Source organism: Rattus norvegicus, chromosome 16, assembly GCF_036323735.1.
Source record: "Rattus norvegicus strain BN/NHsdMcwi chromosome 16, GRCr8, whole genome shotgun sequence".
In the NCBI taxonomy this organism is placed as follows: Eukaryota; Metazoa; Chordata; class Mammalia; order Rodentia; family Muridae; genus Rattus; species Rattus norvegicus.
The window spans coordinates 63,507,272-63,519,531 of record NC_086034.1 but is presented as its reverse complement, the minus strand read 5'-3'; the positions used below and the strand labels follow the sequence as shown (position 1 = coordinate 63,519,531).

The following is a 12,260-nucleotide window of genomic DNA, read 5'->3' as shown; positions in this document are numbered from 1 at the left end:
TTCTTCTTCTTCTTCTTCTTCTTCTTCTTCTTCTTCTTCTTCTTCTTCTTCTTCTTCTTCTTCTTCTTCTTCTTCTTTCTTCAAGATGTATTCATTTATTATATATAAGTACACTATAGCTGTCTTCAGACACACCAGAAGAGGGCACCAGATCTCATTACAGATGGTTGTAAGCCACCATGTGGTTGCTGGGAATTGAACTCAGGACCTGTGGAAGAGTAGTCAGTGCTCTTAATCACGGAGCCATCTCTCCAGCTCCTCTAAATATTTATCTTCATGAGAAGAAAATAAGCCCCCGAGACAAGTGGTTAACCTAGCATTAGGAAAGAAAGGTGTCAAGAACCATTGCTGAAAGGGCTGAGCATTCAAGAGGGTTCCTCTTGAATATGTGTAAAGGCCCTGGGTTCAATTCCTATTGCCACCTTGCATGCAACCAGGGTGTGTGTGTGTGTGTGTGTGTGTGTGTGTGTGTGTGTCTGTCTGTCTGTGTGTGTGTGTGTGTGTGTGTGTGTGTGTGTGTGTGTGTGTGTGAGAGAGAGAGAGAGAGAGAGAGAGAGAGAGAGAGAGATTTCAGAAGAACATACTAGTCACATGCTTGGGACTCTGTCATAATGTAGATCAACTTAAGTATCAATAAAGTGGCAATAAAGGATTATAACCCATTAACTAGTGAATGGCTTATAAGTGAGTTTTAAAATGGAGATGAGACAGTGTGTGCTTTCATAGGAATACCAGTTGTTAAATATACAGGGAGTGACACAATTAGAAAATTACCATTTGGTAAACATCTTGGCAAAAAAACTCCAGCAAGAAGCATCAGTTGATATTAAAGCAAACAAGTGGGGACTGGGGGATTTGCCCCCTGAATGTGAAGACCTTCACTTGACCCCCAGCACCCATGTGAAAAACCAAGTAGGGAAGCAGACATTTCTAGACCCAGAGCTGGGAAGGCCCAGGGCATGGACAAGAGGACCCAGAGGCTTACCAGTCTAACCGAACTGGGAGGTCCCGCTTCAGTGAGAGACCCTGTTTCTAGAAATCAAGGGAGAGTAATTGAGAAAGACTGTCAACAGGGAGCTCCAGCCTTCACACACACACACATACACACACATACACACACATACACACACACACACACACACACACACACACACACACACACACACACGGTTGTAGACTGGGTAATGAAATATTTATATAATATTAATCACATTTTTTTAAAAAAAGCAACCTTAATAAAAAGAAAAAAACAGGGGCAAACCCCATCTCAATCAAGCAATCGAACCCACTACCACAAGCATTGGAACAAATTCACAAGGGCCACTTGGTAAGGGAGCAGTAAAGAAGCACTGAATCACTTTTCTAACATTTTTTTGCCAAAAATATATGACCCAGATTGCTATGAGGCTGTATAGGGAAAACCCTGTGATCATGTGTAATGAGGTCCTCATGAGGTTGAGGGCACGGTGCTCTGATGAAGAAACAGATAGGAAATCTAGTTCATGAATTGACCCCTTAGTAGCAGGTACACCATAGGCAGAATTCAAAAGAGACCCAGGTGGAAGGCACCCAGGAGGTCTTTGTACTATTGGATCTTTTTACAGACTTGAATTGTTCCAAAACAAACTGTTCTCTCTGCATGTTGACTGACTGATAAACGAAGCCCTTTCTGGCCTGTGAAGATGGCCCAAGCCACAGCCATGAATATGTCAGTGTTTCTCAAAGAGCTGCCTACAGATAGGTAATGGAGCCCAATGGCTACCAAACTGGACCAGTCAAGGGAGTTTACATCACAATGTATGTCAGCCTCCCTGGCAAGAAGTTTGTCTTCTGGAAGTGGAGGTGGACACCTTTAGTCCCAGCAGCCTGGAGGCAGAGGCAAGTGGATCTCTGAGTTCAAATTCAGAGGGAGTTCCAGGACATTCGGGGCTACACAGAGAGAGCTTGTCTTGAAAAACCAAAGCCATTGTGGCTTGGCTGATAGATTTCATAGAGCCTGAATTCCTGTACAAAGGAAGTAGATTCTGGACCAAGTTTGTCAAGTCATCAGGCAGAATAGTGCTGGTGTGACCAGCCAGGAAACGTGAACGGTCTGGAGTCTTCTCTCCAGGGAGGGTCACAATTTAAACTCCATCACCATATACTCACTTAGGCATTTTGGATGGATATCCAAGGTGAACTGGGTATCCACATGACCTAGGATAGACCAAACTCAGCCAGTAACCTCACGGTCCTATTTTAGACAAGATGGCCTCCATCTCTTGGCATCTCCGCCGTCCTCAGGGGAAAAAGAAGGCTGGCCACACTCCCTCACATCATTGTTGATTTGTCAGCAAATCAACCCTAGAGACTGTTGGAAGAAAGAAAAAAGTCACGATTCAAGAAATATGTTTAAGTGAGTTAGTGAAGGGAAAACATTTTGCACAATTTTAAGGAAAATCTCCCCTGGGCCTAAAGAGAGACGTTTCTTACCAGTATCATGTTTAGCCCTCACGTCTAGCAAATGGGAAAACAAACGTCTGCACTTGATTTTTTAAAAGTTCTTAGTCATCTATTTCTTTCCTGTAATTCTCTTCTTTGAAAAGAATCTCTGTTGGCATGCCCTCCTCGTGTGATTGCAGATAGCTTTTGCAGTTTGCCTTTTGGGGTGATTCTATTTGCTTATTCCAGACTGATCTGCTGCTGTGGCCAAGAGCGCGCACTCCCAGGATAAACATAATCACGTGCTTTTTACATGCTGTACATCAGAATGGCAGGGAGTTCAAGATTCGCAGCTCAAGGCTGCAACTGCACACTGGGTTAAGTGGCCTTTTATACCATCTAAGTGCCCCAGAAGAGTAGACAGCGCCTTCTATGTCAGCTCGGCATTGTCAGCAATTGCTGTGGAAACCCCAACTTGACCCCCATCAATCGATTGTTCTTGCTGCATCAGTTCTTCTGTAGCGTCTAGAGGTGACCACAAACACGAGGACGAGTGCCCAAGGCTGGCAGTTGCTGCTGGTACTCTTTGTCCTGGATCCCTAGGAACTGTGTCATCAGATCTGCTACATCTGATAATGTGATCAAGACATGGACAGAGCCCCAGGTGGGGAGCACAGAGGTTCTGAGAGATCAGTAAGATCCTGAAAACCAGGTCATCTTGCTGCAAAATGTAACTGTCAGAACAAGGAGAGGCCCCAGGATGGGATGACATTGGAGATGCCGTTTCAATTCCAGAGGAAACCCATAATGCTTGATGATGTAGGTCCTCCATCATTTAGCCTCTGCCAGCATCGACAGCCATGTCTCCTGCCTCCCACTGATGTATAATGCACACTTCCACCAACACCAAATTGATCGCAGGCCAAGCTTTTCTTAGTGCTTGACTATTCTGTTGTTGCTCATGCAATTCCTTCTGTCTCACTGACTAAAGGCTGAGCACCCAGCATGGAGTGGATGCTCAGACCAGGCTGTCAAGCTGAGCTGGTGAGACCTCCTGCCTCCTTCCTTCATGTGGACTACACTGAAGTGACTACCGTTCACTTTTTGCCCATTCCTTAGGGCTGATCTTGACCTGTTTCCCATAGACAAAAGACCCGGCATGTCTTAGCAGTAGTCTAAGCCTATCCCAGAGATCAGAATATGAACACAGAGAAGAGTCTTTGCATCAGATTAACCAACAGGACAAGCCCAGCCTTTACAAATCTCACCGGCAATAGAAGGAATTGTCTCATCCAAGCTAAAATACACTCGGAGTGTGAGGTCATCTGTGCAAACAAAGCGCCCATCAGCATGGTTCCTAGTTGCTATGGTTATAGTCTTTGTTGAATCCACTTCTATAGATGAGCCATCATTAAGGTAACTTTATGGTTTATCATCCAAACCGGTACAGTTTTGAAGGTTGAGGGATTAATAATAACAATTACACCAATGTAGCAGGTGTAAACAGAATGGGTTCCTAGAAAACTGGTGTGGACGCTCACTTTTCCTTAGGCTCTCGGTCCTCTCCCACAGATACACTTCAGCAAGTGCTTGCTTGCTGGGATTTTGTTAGTTTTGTTTTCCTCTGATTTCAAATTGAAGCCCTTACTGTCTGATACTTTATTTTCTTCTAGGTTAGCCATGATGTGGGATGTACAAGGATTGTTTAGAAATATCTATTGACTGACCTGTGATGAGATTTTTTTTTTCTGAATGAAAATAAGAGATCTCTGAAAATAGAAGAAAAAGATTGGCCGAGAAACTAAAATTAGAACATATAAATCAGTCTTCAGCACAGAGGAGAAAGTATGGCCTGAGAATAAAATCCTCTCCCGCCTCCAAATACTATGTGTGGCTGACAAAAAACTCATGGGACTGATGATACCCAAATTACATCCATGCAGTGTAAAATCCTGAGTTTGGTTGAATCACCATAGGACAAGGTCATGGGACTTTACTAAGGCTGGTTGGTACCTTGTAAAGGGGAAGTGGGGAGAGGGATCAAAGGTTATTGTGTTTTAAAAAGTAGTAGTAATGAAATAAATAACCAGGCAACACTGGATCGGAACTTGAAACACTGATAAGAAGACAGATGCTCAGGCCATTGAAAGGGGACATCTTTGTTGACCACTAGTGATCTCCACTGCCCCATTTTATAGGTGAGAAAACTAAGACTCAGTTAAGCCACAAGGGTAACTGGCACTCTCTTAACTGTCACCCCCCCCTCCCCAGAGAAACTCTAAGATTACAACAACATGTTATCATCTGTTTGTGGTTGCTTTAGTGGCTCTGGGGAAACTTGAACCCCCATTTCAGGGCAAGGGCATTCTTCCTCTTTTAGACAAGATGTTAGTTAAGCTAAGGAAATTTGGCCCCGCTAAAGGCCTTCTCTTCTTGTTCCACGACTTCTGTAAGGTTTGTGTAAGCAACAGTGGATCTATTCTTATAAGTGATGGAATGTGAAGAAGAAGGAGGAAATATGAGATGCAGGCCAAGTGGTGCCACCTAGCCGGGTCTTTGCCTGGCCCCACCTACTGCAGCTGACATATGGGCTGTCAGACGCCAACGTGTGATTTAGAACTCCCCAGAACAAATTGAGGAGTGCAATCTCCCAGGAAATTGAGGGTATAAATTTACGAGGGGCCAGAGAGTTTCATTTCAAATACCTTTACAGTTTTAGCGGTTGCTGGAAGTCTCACCTTCGTAAGCTCATTTTATTTTTCCAAACTCCCTTAATAGTTCAACAGTTCTCATTGTCACAGAATTATGGGGGCAACCCCCAGGCATCTATCATCATTCATACTTGGATCACTGAAAGGTTAAATCCATTTCCCAGAGATACACTGCATATCTGGGAGGGTGGTTTATGCCCATAACCTCATACTGAAGCCGCTTCTGGGAAGATGGGGAGGCTGAAGACCTCTGGCTGGGGACCAAGCTGTCATTCTCTACAAGTCTACAAGGTTGCTGTAGGACATCAGCACCATGTCGCCTCCATTCCACTTTCTCTTTTGCTCAAGCAGGATGACTTTTCCAGCACAAATATTTAAAATATATATAATTTAATATATATCATACACTAGAAATATATTTATATTAAATATTAATATACAATATAAACATAAATTTGCATACATATGCAAAATGAGAAGGAAACAAGAGGTAGGTAGACCTTGGGTCTTCTAGAAACAATATGATTCTGGCATCAGGGAAGACATTAGTCAGAATTTTAATTATTTAATTTACCTAATGGAAATCTATAGGTGGGTGAATGCCTGAGGGAGAAGGCTCCCCATCCAGTCTGCCATGCTGTTGGGATGCAGCCAGGTGCAGTGACGAAAGCTGACTACTTTAGTAATAAAGTACGGAAGTAAGCAGCTACATGAATGACCCTGGTAGCAGAGAGGTGGTGGTGGGGTTACCTTCTGTCAACTACCAACCTTAGAGCCGTGGTTACCAAGATGAATGGCAACAGTGCTCTTGGTTCTCTCCTTTTATGAGAATCCATGCATCATGGGAGAGGTGGGGTAAGCAAGCAGGACAAAGGACGCTTGAAGAATGATCAACTGTCCCATAACACTCACTGAAACATGATGGATCCAAGGTGAGAAGCAGAATCAGGGGTCTAAGAATAACATGTGAAGAACTTCTGACTGTGTCTCAAGTGCTTGACGTCACAAACCTGTGCCAACCTGTTTATCTTCTTTATCTCTATGGATCCTCTCGGTGCAAACACCACTTGGAGACTGAAAGTGTCACTAAGGAGGAAAAGGGACTTTTCATAATCAGAGAAATGTTACCTCATCTGGAAAACACAAGCACATGTGTGCGTTCACCTAGTCACAGAGCTTCCAAAGACACAGAGGGATGAAGTTGCTTGCTAATTTATTTTTTTCAGGGAGGTGGGGGAGGTTGGAGACAGGGTTTCTCTGTGTGGCTTTGGCTGTTCTGAAACCCACTCTGTAGATGAGGCTGGCTTTGAGATCTGCCCACTTCTGTGCACCTCATACTGCCATTTTATTATTATTATTCTCTGTGTGTGTGTGTGTGTGTGTGTGTGTGTGTGTGTGTGTGTGTGTGTGTGTAAGAGAGAGAAAGACTAGGAGTGAGTGAGAGAAAGTGAATTGGTATGATTTCTACAAACTAGACACCATACAGAAATTCTTCATGGCAACTAATATACTAATATATCTTATATATTAGTTATTATAATTAATTAATATATTCGTATTACATTTATTTTGTATTAGTATATATAAATATATATTATAATTATTATAATATATTTATTATAGTATAATTATATTATAGTATATTATATATATTAACAGAGATGGAAGATAGATAGCTATTACCCTAATGATATGAACTTCAACCAACTTTCTTGAGACCCATGAAAGCTTACCATGTGCTCATCCTTGTGCTGAGGGTCCCCAGAGTTTCAAATTTATTTGACTAACTGTCCCATAACCCTCACCAAAACACGATGATGGATCCCAGGGAGAGAAGCAGAGCCAGGGATCTAAGAATGGCACAGAGGAAACTTCCAAAGTCCTCCTGGTTTCAAGTGTTTCTGGAGAGGTAAGTCAGAAAGACTAATGCTGAGGACCTGGTTTCTACTCCCAGCGCCTACCTAGCAGCTCAGAGCCATCTGCAACTGCAGTTCCAGGGGATCTGATTCACTCTTCTGACCTCGTTGGGTGCCAGGCATGCAGGTGGTACACATGCACACATGCAGGCAAAACATCCTACATATGAACTAATAGTAATAAGTATAATAATAACAACAACAGCAATGAAAAAGAAGTGGTAGGATTTGGAAAGAACTTGGAAGAGATCCCAGGAGTGGTATGTTGAGAACAAAGGTTAAAAGGCAATGCTCTTGGCTTCCCAGGAAGCAGAGAGCAGAACCCTCTGGGAGATTCATATCCTAACCCTGCCCTCCAGATGAGCAGAACAGAGTCAGTCCCAAGGTTATTGTTGGCCATGTCCCTCACCATTCAAAACATAATATACGTGCCAAATGCAAGTTTTGCCAATAGTGTTGGAGGGCTGTGGGCCAGATGTCCCTACAGGAGGTAGGAGGAAAGCAGCACAAGGCCAACTTACTTCATGCAGAGAGGCTGTGCTTTCTATGCCCAGCAGTGCACAATGGTATATAACGCTGAGCTCTCTGGGGCTGTGTGATTGATTTCTTTGGCAGGCGAGAGCAGAAGAGGTTTGCTTCTCCCTGGAATGAAGAGGAGATTTTTTTCTTCAGTGCAGAAGCAGGTGGGGGGGGGGCGGGGAACAGAGACTGGTCTTCTCAGAAGCTGAAGAGACAGCACCACTGAACTCTGAAAAAAAACTTTTTCAGTGCCCGGTGCCCCTTGGGATTCTCATGCTGTCTCCTCTCTCCATTCAACACTAACTTTTCAGGATCTTGTGTTTTCCTTCTTATTCACACTGATATGGTGCCTCATTGCTACAAGATTAGAAGCTCCCTAGAGTCAAGGACTGCTTTTTCCCTTTCAGGCGCCCCTCGAGAGTTCAGGAAACTATAACGCACTGAGGGGGTACATGCTGGTGCCTGCTGAAAGAATCTGGAGCGAGCCAGATCCAACCTCAGCCCCCACGTGTAGCCGCATGACGTGGTGGACGGAGATAACCAGCTGCTCTCCAGGAACTCCTCAAGAGGCAGCCCTGATAAACTGGCCCGGGCTGTGTTGTTCTGTGTCTGTAATTCTGACCATATCTTGTGACAGGGTGCAAGAGAGGAGGCCCAGCCTTGAGTGAGTCCCAGAGCCTCACGGAAAGCACGTAGTATTAGCAGAGAGGTGAAAAAAAACCCACAGGCATATTGTGGGAGAGCATGAGCTGAGCAAAAATGACTGAGCTTCACCACGCACCTTTCAAACCAACATTTCTACTCCACCCTTCAACCAGAGAGCTGTAAATAGTTAATGAGTGTTCACATACACAGCACAGAGCTGGGGCTGGCGGAGCACATTGCTGAACGCTGGGAGCTCAGCTTCGAAGAGTAAGTGGGATTGACTTCCGTCTCCGAAGCCTGACAATACACCCAACAAAGATCGTTTCAACAAACATAGAAATGTTTTGAAATGCATAGATTAGATAGGGGGGATAATGAGAATGATACACTTAGGTCCCCCTAAACTATGCAGAGAAAACAAACCGCTCAAGCAAGACAGAAATATCCAGAGAAACCATGAATTGGCATGGTCATTCCTGGGAGCCTGAGGGAGGCCTGGGAGGATTAGCACTGTATGCTATGAGACTGGGAGCACTGCTTCTGTGGCTTCTGCAGGTTGGAGAGGAAAGGGGACAGAGATCCTGTATTTCCAACAACCCCAAGACTCAGCAGCTCATGCGGGGGTTGGTGTCTGGGCTTCGTGCAGGAGATTGGCATACTGAGATTTCGAGTGGCATAAAGATGAGCGAGGCTTTGAGTCTGACTGAGATGAGAGCTGGAAGCAGGGTCCCCAAACCAACCTGGGGCCCCAAACCAACCTGGGGCCCCAATAAACTGACTTTATGGTTCATTCAAAGTCTGCCCAATCAGGCCAAGCTGAGCCAAGAAAGAGTTCCCAGTTTGGACTAAGCTCATGATGAGGAAATAAAATTTCCCATTAAAACTCAGAATGCTGGGTCTCTGACCTGCACTGAGTGTGACTCAGTTTCACCTCTGTGGTCTAGGAATCCTTAATCTGGCAATTAGCATTTTAATAAACAGACTTTGCTGCTAATATTCCCATGGAGTCCTTGGTAGAAATAGTGGCAACACTGGAAGGATACTGCTGGCCATCCACACCACAAGCAGCTTTCCCACAAACTGTGCAAATGCACACACATGTGTATGCATGCATGTGTACATGCACATATACACAGATACACAGATATGCACACATACACATATACATACATGCTTGCACACATACCCTTGTACATAGAGAACATGGACACATGCGCACACATACACAAACATACATAATCTCAACTAGAGAAAAAATAAAATGCACACATTTCTAAGGAACAATTCACTATTGACAAAAGGGAGCAGGCAGAAGATTCTGGGTCAGACTTGAAAGAACGAAATGGCAACCTGAAGGAGCATTGAATCAAACACATTTGAAGTAATTAAACACATGGTTAAGTAAGTCAACTATTAGAACCAAACTCCAAAAAGCAAAACCAGCAAAATCGCAAGAAAAGGACAATGCTCCTTAAAGCTAGGGAGAAAGAAGACTTGAATGTAATTTCCCCAAAGTAAAGGCTGCCGTTGATATTAGAGTGCAATGTGCACTTTGACTACAGACCAGTGAAAGTAGAGAGACAAGAAGAAGTGCACAATGAATTGCTGTGATCTGGAACTGTAATGTATCTGCACAGATTACCCAGTATCAGCCAAAGAGATGAAAAGATAGAAATAGTATTAAGAGAAATGGAAGTTAGAAAGGAAAGCCAGCATTTATTAGAATTTGAGATCAGGGAGTGTGAGTGAGAATACATATTTAAAACATGAGGACATTGGTCCGAGAAGGGCAGAATAAAAACTTAGTGCTAAGACATCCTTACACACACACACACACACACACACACACACACACACACACACCCCACATCACATATGCCACACACATATACACACATCACACACACAGACACACACAAAGGCAAATACACACAGACACACACACAGACACATATCACACATAGACACATAATCATACACAGACACATACACACACATCACAACGACACACAGATCATACAATACACATATACAACGCACATATACATACACACTCACACACACCACACACACAGACACATATACCACACACACATATATACATACACCACATCACACACACACAAGGCATACACCCACATATCAGACACAGACACAGAAACAGACACACACACACACACACACACACACACACACACACACACACACACACAGAGTATTTAAAAAATTTAAGCAGCCAAAGGGGAAAAATGAGAGAAAAAGCAAAAGCATCAGCAGGACTGCAGAGTAGAAACATGGAGGGAAGAAAAGATCACTTAGACAAAAGCAATTACTAAAGCTTCCCCGCCTCTGCAAAGCACTGCAAACAACGAAATATTTCCAAGCACCACAAGGGAAGTGATTTTAATCTAGACTCTATCCAGGCTAAACTACTAAACAGAGAGGGGGGGGGAGGAGAGAGAGAGAGAGATGGGGGAGGTATGTAGGGGCCCAAAGGGGTGAACCCACTTCTGCACACTGTGAGTCAGGACAAACATGGAGGTAAGAAAGATAGCGTGCTAAAAGAACAAACAGCACAGTGGATTTACATAAAGTTTTATGTGACATGAGAGACTTCAAGAATGTAGACCAAAGCCCCCTGGGGAAACAGACAGCCTTGTAGAAATGAGATTGACAAAATCATATGAGCTAATAGTTCAGGACAGAAGGGACACAGCCAAGCTGTGGGTTGAGATCCCCTTTGCACACAGACCTCTCTGCAAAGCACTCACTCTTCCCAGCTGTAGGAGGAAGCCTTGTGGAATGGGCACTTTATGATCCACTATCAGACGGGGCAGGGCAAGGATTTTTTTTTTCCCCAGCTAGCTACTACACAGAAAGGCAGAAGAAGGTTAGAGCAGTATTTCTTGTTTTCACAGCTGGTTGGGGGCGGGGAGAGTTCTAGTTGTCCACCTTGGGGGAAAGGAGATTTGAGTTTCTATCGCTGTCTTGGGGGGGGGGGGCGGAGGAGACAGGAGAAAGCCAGAAGGCGTCTGCGTCTGAGGCCCCTACAGGATCCTTTGATTCACAGTACCCAGGATGCAACATGGCTTCCTTTGGGAGCACCTTTCTCTGCAGCACAATAAAATAGATCCAGACCAAGACCAAGAGAATACGCCACTATTTACAAAACTATGACCAAAGGGCTGCACTGTGTGGAGGAAATTCAGCCCCGATAAGAATCAGATGCAGGGTGGAGAGAAGTCTGAGTCCATATGCAAAGAACAATATGCAAAGATCAGGATGCAAATAAGCAGAAACCCCTCTGCAGGGCTGGCCCCGTAGTTGAAAGCACTTGCTCCACTTCGAGAAGTTCCAGGTTCAATTCCCAGCACCCACGTCGCACAGCTCTCAGACACCTGCAGCTCCAGTTCTAGAGAAGTTAATACCCTCTTCTGTCCTTTATGGGCACCCATGTGCATGTGGTGCACATACATATATTTGGGCATACACATATATACACACATACACACACACACACAGACACACACAGAGACACACACACACACACTAAGTGGAAAAGAAACAAAGGTGGGTAGAGTTGGTGGCTTTTCTGCTGAAATACTTGAAATATACTCACTTCATCCTCTGGGGACTCAGCCCTGTCTGCAAGAGGGTGACAGCCTGGATATAGCAGAGGGCTCCTTTGGTGAGAAACAGACATTGTGTTCCTATGCACTGTGTGCTTCCCAGAGGACCTTCCACTGGCTGACATAGTGCACTTGGTGTTGTTTCGTGACTTTCTCCCCTGCTAGAATAGAACGTCCTCAAGGTAAGGACGTTTTCTGCCATGTCCCCCAGCCCGGCACATAACTGCTGCTCTTGTAATAATGAACACAGGGAAGAGATCCAGGTTTCAGATGCAGGGAGAAGTTCAGCTCCCACCTTCTAGGGGAGCCAGTGCTATGGAAACTAGAGAGTAGAAGCATCTATGAGCGTCTCTGCTTGAGACACACGTTGGATCGTCTTACACAGCATGAGAAAATTAAAAGCACATGCTTCTGAGCCA

General features: G+C 44.3%; 1 long non-coding RNA gene across 1 annotated transcript; it reads right to left on the bottom strand.

Moving 5' to 3' along the window:
* On the bottom strand, nt 1–5,605 carry LOC120097474 (uncharacterized). Its single transcript, XR_005494893.2, has 4 exons — nt 2,473–5,605; nt 2,149–2,350; nt 986–1,032; nt 1–208 (listed from the first exon to the last, which is right to left on the bottom strand). It is a non-coding gene; the product is annotated as an uncharacterized LOC120097474 (long non-coding RNA).
* Nucleotides 5,606–12,260: the final 6,655 nt, after the last annotated feature.